The following is a 7505-nucleotide window of genomic DNA, read 5'->3' as shown; positions in this document are numbered from 1 at the left end:
TTTGAACTTGTTAGAATAATTTGGCATTTAAAGTGTCTCTACTGTGTCTTTGTATTTCTTTTACACAATGAAAAGATTCACAGCTATATACCCATGCATGTATGCATGTCCATAACTTTTCAAATAATGGAAACACCATCAAAGTTGGTACATTTGTAATTCAAGGCATGTACTACATATGTATCTAAAATTATGAAGTAATAGCCATGTTGCCGGGAGGAAATGTTAAAAATATGGCTTCTATCACGGATAACGATCATTTTTCAATACTTATCGTAGAATTCAAAATTGTTAATAAAATGAACTGATATAGTTTGTAAAATATTATTCATTAATAATTTTTAAAAGCTCAATTTAAGCTGACATGAATTAATAAATACGTACACCTTTCTCATCTTATACGCCATATTTCTCTCAGGTAGCCCAATTTACTCTACCCATATATACCCCAAATGTGATTGTCACACCTGAGTGATTTTCTAGGTGGACTCAACCAGTGCACATCTCCAATAGTAATATATAGTGAATGAGAAACAAATAAAATCACATTTTAAAACATTATGCTTTGCTCAAAATTACAAAATATTTATTGTATACCAATGCAACATTCTGAAAGTTCAGATAATTTAGACAAAAATGCAAAAAAAAAAGAAGATTTTCTTGCAAGTGCATGCAAGTATTTGCAGTTTCTTGTGAAATAAATGCGGAGAAATCATTTGCCAATTACATACTGATAGAATGGAATAAGTAAAGAGCATAAAATTTATTATTTATATCAATTCTTGCAAAATACAGGTGCATGCCATATGCATAATATGTAATGCACATGGCATATTCGCCAAAAAAAACCAAACAACGTATCAAATACAGACGTCTACTCAACAGGTATCGGAGATGTACACTTACCGAAAATATTAGATTTTCTTTATTCTGATAAATCCAGGAAACAAAATGATAAACTCCATTTGTATCTCGTTAGAACTTTACAACACATCATTCCATTATACAGACTGCGACACACTTCACCCGTGCCAAATAGGATGTCTTCAATCAGGGGAGATGTAAGAGTAAAAAATGTTCCTGTATTGAATGCTTGTCTGGTCGAGGTTTTGCAGTTTATAGAAATTGGGAATCTAATCATACATGTATACACTGATCATCTGGTTGGATATATTGCATGCATAATTCAAAATTTATCGATGATCATATACAAACCTGGATATACAAATAAGGGAATAATGATCGAAATATACATCTGTGTGAAAATGCAGGTATTACATTTGCAATCCATAATAAACATTTGATTACACAAAGACACATATAAAAGGAAATATATAAACAAAAATATAGTTTTATTGTCTCTTTGGGAACCATATAATTATTTACGGTCTTTGTATGTCCATATTAATTGATTGAACAGGTGAGAGAGAGAGAAAGAGAGAAGAGAGAGAGTCCTACTTTATGTACAATCTATTATTTCACAGAAGGAAAGAAAATTGATCACTGCATATATATAAATGTAAGCTTACAAGCATTAACAATTTCCAGCTATTTTAAAAATTAAGAATGACAATATATTGGAAACTTACAGGAGTTGATGGTTAAAATTGAATTCATTACAAATTTTAAAAAAAAATATTAGTTTGAACTGCGGATGTAGAAAATACTGACTTTGTATGTTAGAATAACGGAAAAAAGTAAATTGTCAAAAAAGTGAGGAGAGCAGACCAGCCTCCCTGCCCACCTCAACCCCCGGTCTGTATACGTGCCTGCAGAAACAACATATCAATTCGTGTTGAAAGAAAGGTGCATATCTGCATTTCATTAAATTTCAAAGGAGCTCGAATTTATGTGTTCCCCTATTAATTATTTTGTATGCAAGATTCGTTCCCGAATTGAGAATCATGCTTTCAGTAAGAGCAGAAATGATTTCATTTTGAAGTACATCTAGTTTGAATGCAAATGTGGGGGTCCTTCTTTTAATTTCATCAGACTCATTAGAACCCCCTCCCCCAAATTATGCAGCTTTGTTTCTGAAGAAAGTTCGGGTATATTGTTTTTATCCCGGTCCGTCCGTCCGTCCCGGTTGTTGTCACTAAAACTGTGTCCACATTACAGCGCAATCCAAATGATATTCTAGGAGGTGAATAGCAAAGACCTGTAAATGTGCAATAAGGTTTCAGAATTTTCATATTGGCCCCGGGGGGCAAATAGGGCCTGAAAAATGACGTTTTCTAACATACAGCTTGTCACTTAAACTCCATCTACATCTGTAGGAGCAGTCACATGATATTCTAGGAGCTGAATAGTAATGTCCTGCAGGGTTCGAAATTACCTCATGTCCGTAAGTCCGAGACTAGTAAAAAACGTGTCGGACTAGTAAACTCTCTATAGCACTAGTCCGTACAGACTAGTGAAAATCCGGAAATCAATCTTGAATTGGTTAAGATTTTAGCAAGATTTGTCTGAGTCTCTTAGATGTTTGAACTTATGGTCGATTATCTGCATGATTAAGTGTTTGCGTGACTATGACATCCTGATCTTTCAAACACATGGAGTGCGTTCAAGACCGCCATTCTTCGAACGAGCACAAATTCCTGCCGATTCCGAACTCCGAGTACGCATCACGAGAACGGATTCGAGGTGCAAGAACTGCAAGTAGTGTGATCTAAGAACAAGCAACTTTGTGCGCACATGTTCTCGTCATTCACGACTCAAACACAGGAGTTTGTAACACTATAGCTCATGGCTTGGTAAATCGAGTGAATTTTATTGACTTTATTGATAAAATTTCGAACTCCTGTGACTGTAAGAACTGAGCACGAAAACAATGGGAACGTCGATCTCGAACGCACTTATGGACGTTTATAAAAGGATTAACTCGGAGGTTACTGTATGCTTCTGAAGATCTTGAATGCAAAATAAAGTATGGTGGTCTTTTTCTTTTGAAGGTGTCAGAAAATGAATTGCTTTGCAACTGTGATGTGTTTGGTTTCATTAAATACTATTGAATAAAATGATCATTTAATGATATACTGGGCGGACTAGTGAAATGCTTTGCGGACTAGTGAACATCAACAGTGACTAGTCCGTACGGACTAGTGCTTGAAAAAGTTAATTTCGAACCCAGTCCTGTAGATGTGCAATAAGGTTTTGAAATTTTCATATTGGCCCCAGGGGGCAAATAGAGGCCGAAAAATGACGTTTTCTATCACAAAGCTTGTCACTTAAACTCCATCTACATCTTTAGGAATAGTAACATGATATTCAAGGAGCTGAATAGTAATGTCCTGTAGATGTGCAATAAGGTTTTGGAATTTTCATATTGGCCCCAAGGGCGAAAATAGGGGCCGAAAAATGACGTTTTCTATCATAAAGCTCCATCTACAGACTGTGGACAAAAGTATTCGCACGGGCAATGGCGGCCATTTTGTTTATCGAAAACGCTTGACGGTAAACAAACATGTTTTTGGAGTGTCTGAACAGGACATATAACTTGTAAATGCAAAAATATTGTAAATAAACAATTTGTTGCTATCAATAATCAATAAAAATATATAAAAGAATGTCAAGTACCTTTAATATTTTCGTGATATACCCTCGGGCCCTTTGAACTTTGCGCACTCGTTGTGGAAGGGTGCATGGAGATTTTGTATAATTTACTCTAAATGAAGTCCAGATTTCCAGAATTTTGTGATACAGTTCATCACCAGAATTTAATGTACAAATGTGATATGAAGTTTTCTTTTAATTACCAGCCAAATGTTTTCTACGGGGCATAAATCAGGTGATTGTGTGGGCCACTTCAGTGCTGGAATTTGTTTGTCCGTTTTGTAATTGGTTGAAAGACAAGATAAATGAACAGGTGTATGGTCATCCATAAACAGATAATTGTCATCTTGAAAGAGTTTTGCTGTACAGGCCACAATTTATCTACATAATTTTCAGAGTTATTCATGCTGCTATATGTATTGACTCTGCAAAGAGTAATAACGCCATGACACGTAATGCATCCCCAAATATTTTACCAGTTTCGGGGGAAAATACAGTCCGACAGTCAAGATTTATATCACTTCTTCTCCATATATATACTCGACAGTATTTTCCAAAGACAATCTGGCACTTGTCAGAAGAAATTACCACTTTCCTTTCATTTTCCACGGTCCAGTTTATTTTACCCGCACACCATTGCACACTTTTTACACGATTGACAACTCGGACCGTATTTTCTTGATACAAACACATATTTAGTAGATCTATCCATTTCTGTCTTAAACATCGCCAAATAGTTTTCTTTGAAATATTTGCATTGTTATTTTCATTACACCTTTGTAACGTCCTACAGTGGTCCTTTTCTGTCCAACTGTGTCTATCTAACAAGTCTCCGTTGTGCACGTGCACTCACTAATTTCTTTCGTCCACTTCTTTGTTAGTTTTCTGTTGTACCTCGCACTCGAAACTTATTAATATTCCAAGCACTATAAACAGTTGATATAGGAATTCTTAATAACTTCCCCAGAACTTTTACAGCCCTGAACTAATGCTACGATGTTTTCTTAGCAGCATATACCGAGTTCCGATGTTTACAACCCATGTTTTCTAATCACTCCCTTGCATGTATAAACAGAGTTGCAGACGAACACAAACATCATTACGTCACATAATTGACCTTCAACTCTTTGAATACATCATCGGTGAAAGGATAACTCATGTCTGTGCAAAGAGAGATAACCCGAAATGTACGATACTCGATAAACACGTTTGAAAAATGACGCGATCGTGCGAATACTTTTGTCCACAGTCTGTACATCTTTAGGAGTAGTCACATGATATTCTAGGATTGTTGACCTTGAATGACATTGAAAGTGGGTCAAGGTCAAAATCACTTTCTCCTCCACAAGGTATTGGGTGGTTGACCTTAAAAATGGGGTCAAGGTCAAAAGTCAAGGTCACTCTTCAAGATGTGGTTCGCCACAAGTGACGCAACATTGAGTATGTACGTCATTCCAAAGGAAGTCTATATATCCCCTTCCTTCACGGGATTCAGCATGATAGCTGTCTGCATCAAGTACTTGCGAGACACAGATAGATGACCGATTCTCTACGCATAACTTGGAGAAAGAGTCTCCATGGGAAAGTTCTGTCAATGTCAAGGAGGACTGCATGAACCAACCAAGTACCAATTTACATATCTGCCCAATGTTCAACAGTAGGACACTGGTACTGATCTTTAAGCAATACACAAAATTGACACTCTACACAAACTGATAACACCCCCTCCCCCAATAAAAAAAAAATAAAACAAATACACATACACAGAAAGAGTTAAACATGTACATTTCACCTTCTGTAATATTGTAAACCAATAAATGAATAAAAAATAATTCAAAAAAAAAAAAGAAAGAAAAGAAAAGAAATGATAAATGAAATAAATGAACAAGCTAGACTTGCCTGATCAGGAATGATGCAATATTCTCTGTTCAGATTCTATACTCAGGAAACATTTTCTTTGTGCCTTTGCTCAGCCTCTTAAATCCAACTTAACTCACTGAAATGACATTTACGTCCACACATGTACACAAATCATCCAACGAGGAAATGCGCAGCTTCCCCTCCTGTCGTCTGTTTACTGCATCCTCAAAAGTGAAAGTAGAAATCCCCGCCAACCAACTCTCTCACTGTCACGTACTGTTTCGGATCCTATAAAAAGCCACTTTATCAATGTACAATGATCACCATCATGCATTCAAACACAAATAAACAACATTGATATCATTCAAACTCCATTATTTCTTCTCTTTGAATCATCTAGTATTTTAACCCTGGCCACATTACCTTCGTAAATATTTTGCTCACTAAAACGTCATGCTGGGTCAAATGATCACAGATATATTTAGAAGGGGAAAAAGTGGAACAGCATATGAATAATACTAATAAAATGTTTTTACAGCGATGGTGCCATATCATGGGTTGCCATACGAATACTACTATTGGATATGTTTGATAGGAAAATAATGTCATAGTTTTGAACAAAAAACAAAAACAGCCCCAACTAAATCATCACAGAGATATGAACATGCACTAACATATTTTAAGTTTACTGATACAAAATCTAAATGGTGCTAGGATAGGCAGACATGCAGTCAGGGCAGACCCCATGCACTCATCCTAATGGGATCCAACTCTTTTGTAGCTAAAATTATCTAACTATAACAAAATTTTAATTCATTGACTGCTTTTTCACAATGTCCTCGGCAAGAACTGCAGCAGAAATGGTTATAAATGTGCATAAAAATCTCACAGATGTGACATTTGTCTGCATCGATGACATCAACATCAAAAGCACTATAGATTGGAAGTTTATCAATTAAAGTCTTTAATGTATTAAAGAACAATTAAGACACTTAATTAGCTTTGAAGTATCTCTCTATTTGCTAACTTGATCAATATGGGATAACGGAATTAGAATTTTTTTTAGAACTTTACAGAACAAAATATGTTTGTGAAACACAAATGCCCCCGATAATGGCCAATTCTGAGGATGGCCATGGTCACAAGGACAAATATCTTGGTTCCAGTAGAAAGATCTTGTCACAAGAATTTTAGAATGTAAAAAATGTAAAAAAAAATATAAAAAGTAGGTCAAAAGTCGAGGTCAAAAGGTTTAGTACCAACGGAAAGGTCTTGTCACAAGGAATACTCATGTGAAATATCAAAGCTCTATCTCTTACTGTTCAAAAGTTATTAGCAAGGTTAAAGTTTCAGACAGAATGACAGACAGGACAAAAACAATATGCCCCCCCCCCCCCCCCCAATCTTCGATCTCAGGGGCATAAAAAGAAGTTACGAAAATTATGCGTGACTTAGGCAATTAGTGATGGCTAAAGACGACTTATTTCTGATACAAAAATATCTGCCTGCACAGGTTTGAAGATTATTTTTCAGAATGTTTAATACAAGTGAATGCCCTATAGCTATAGTACTAAAAACACGAGAGATAAAACAAAATTTTATTTCCTCATGTTATGCATATGAATCGAACATTGAATCGAGCGTTTATATTGAACAGTATCGATATTTCAGTGAATCGTTTCAGCCCTAGAGGACTATACCTGCTCTTTCTAACTATCCATTTAGTTTCAATTTAGTATCAATAGCACTAAAGAAGATGTTATTAAGTGTTTTACACATAAACACTATATATACTAAGTTTGGCCCCGCCCTTGGGTCAGAGCTTCTAACCTGCAGATCATGAAATTTACAATTTTGGTAGAAGCCTTCCTGCTCCACATCACTATGCATTTAGTTTTCTTTACACATGTGCGGTTGCAGAGAAGATTTTTTAAAAATTGGTCAATTTGGCCGTATCCCTAGGGCCACAGGGATGCAGAGTCCTGAAATTTATAATTTTTGCCCCCCTTGCCTCAAAGATGCTTCATACCAAATTCAAAAACAATTGGACGATGCACAACGATGGAAGACAACCAATGAGAAACCGGAGTCGG

The 7505-nt window shown here is 35.9% G+C and overlaps 1 long non-coding RNA gene across 1 annotated transcript in view; it reads right to left on the bottom strand.

The window, feature by feature from the left end:
• Nucleotides 1-209: 209 nt before the first annotated feature.
• The window catches only part of LOC130049419 (uncharacterized), a 15624-nt gene continuing 8328 nt past the window's right edge, over nt 210-7505 (bottom strand). Inside the window, exon 2 of the long non-coding RNA XR_008797906.1 lies at nt 210-7505. This exon is cut by the window's right edge and continues 8046 nt beyond it. This is a non-coding gene — a long non-coding RNA (uncharacterized LOC130049419).

Source organism: Ostrea edulis, chromosome 8, assembly GCF_947568905.1.
Source record: "Ostrea edulis chromosome 8, xbOstEdul1.1, whole genome shotgun sequence".
Taxonomy (NCBI): Eukaryota; Metazoa; Mollusca; class Bivalvia; order Ostreida; family Ostreidae; genus Ostrea; species Ostrea edulis.
Note: the sequence above shows the minus strand (reverse complement) of the source record. Positions and strands in the feature narration are given on the sequence as shown.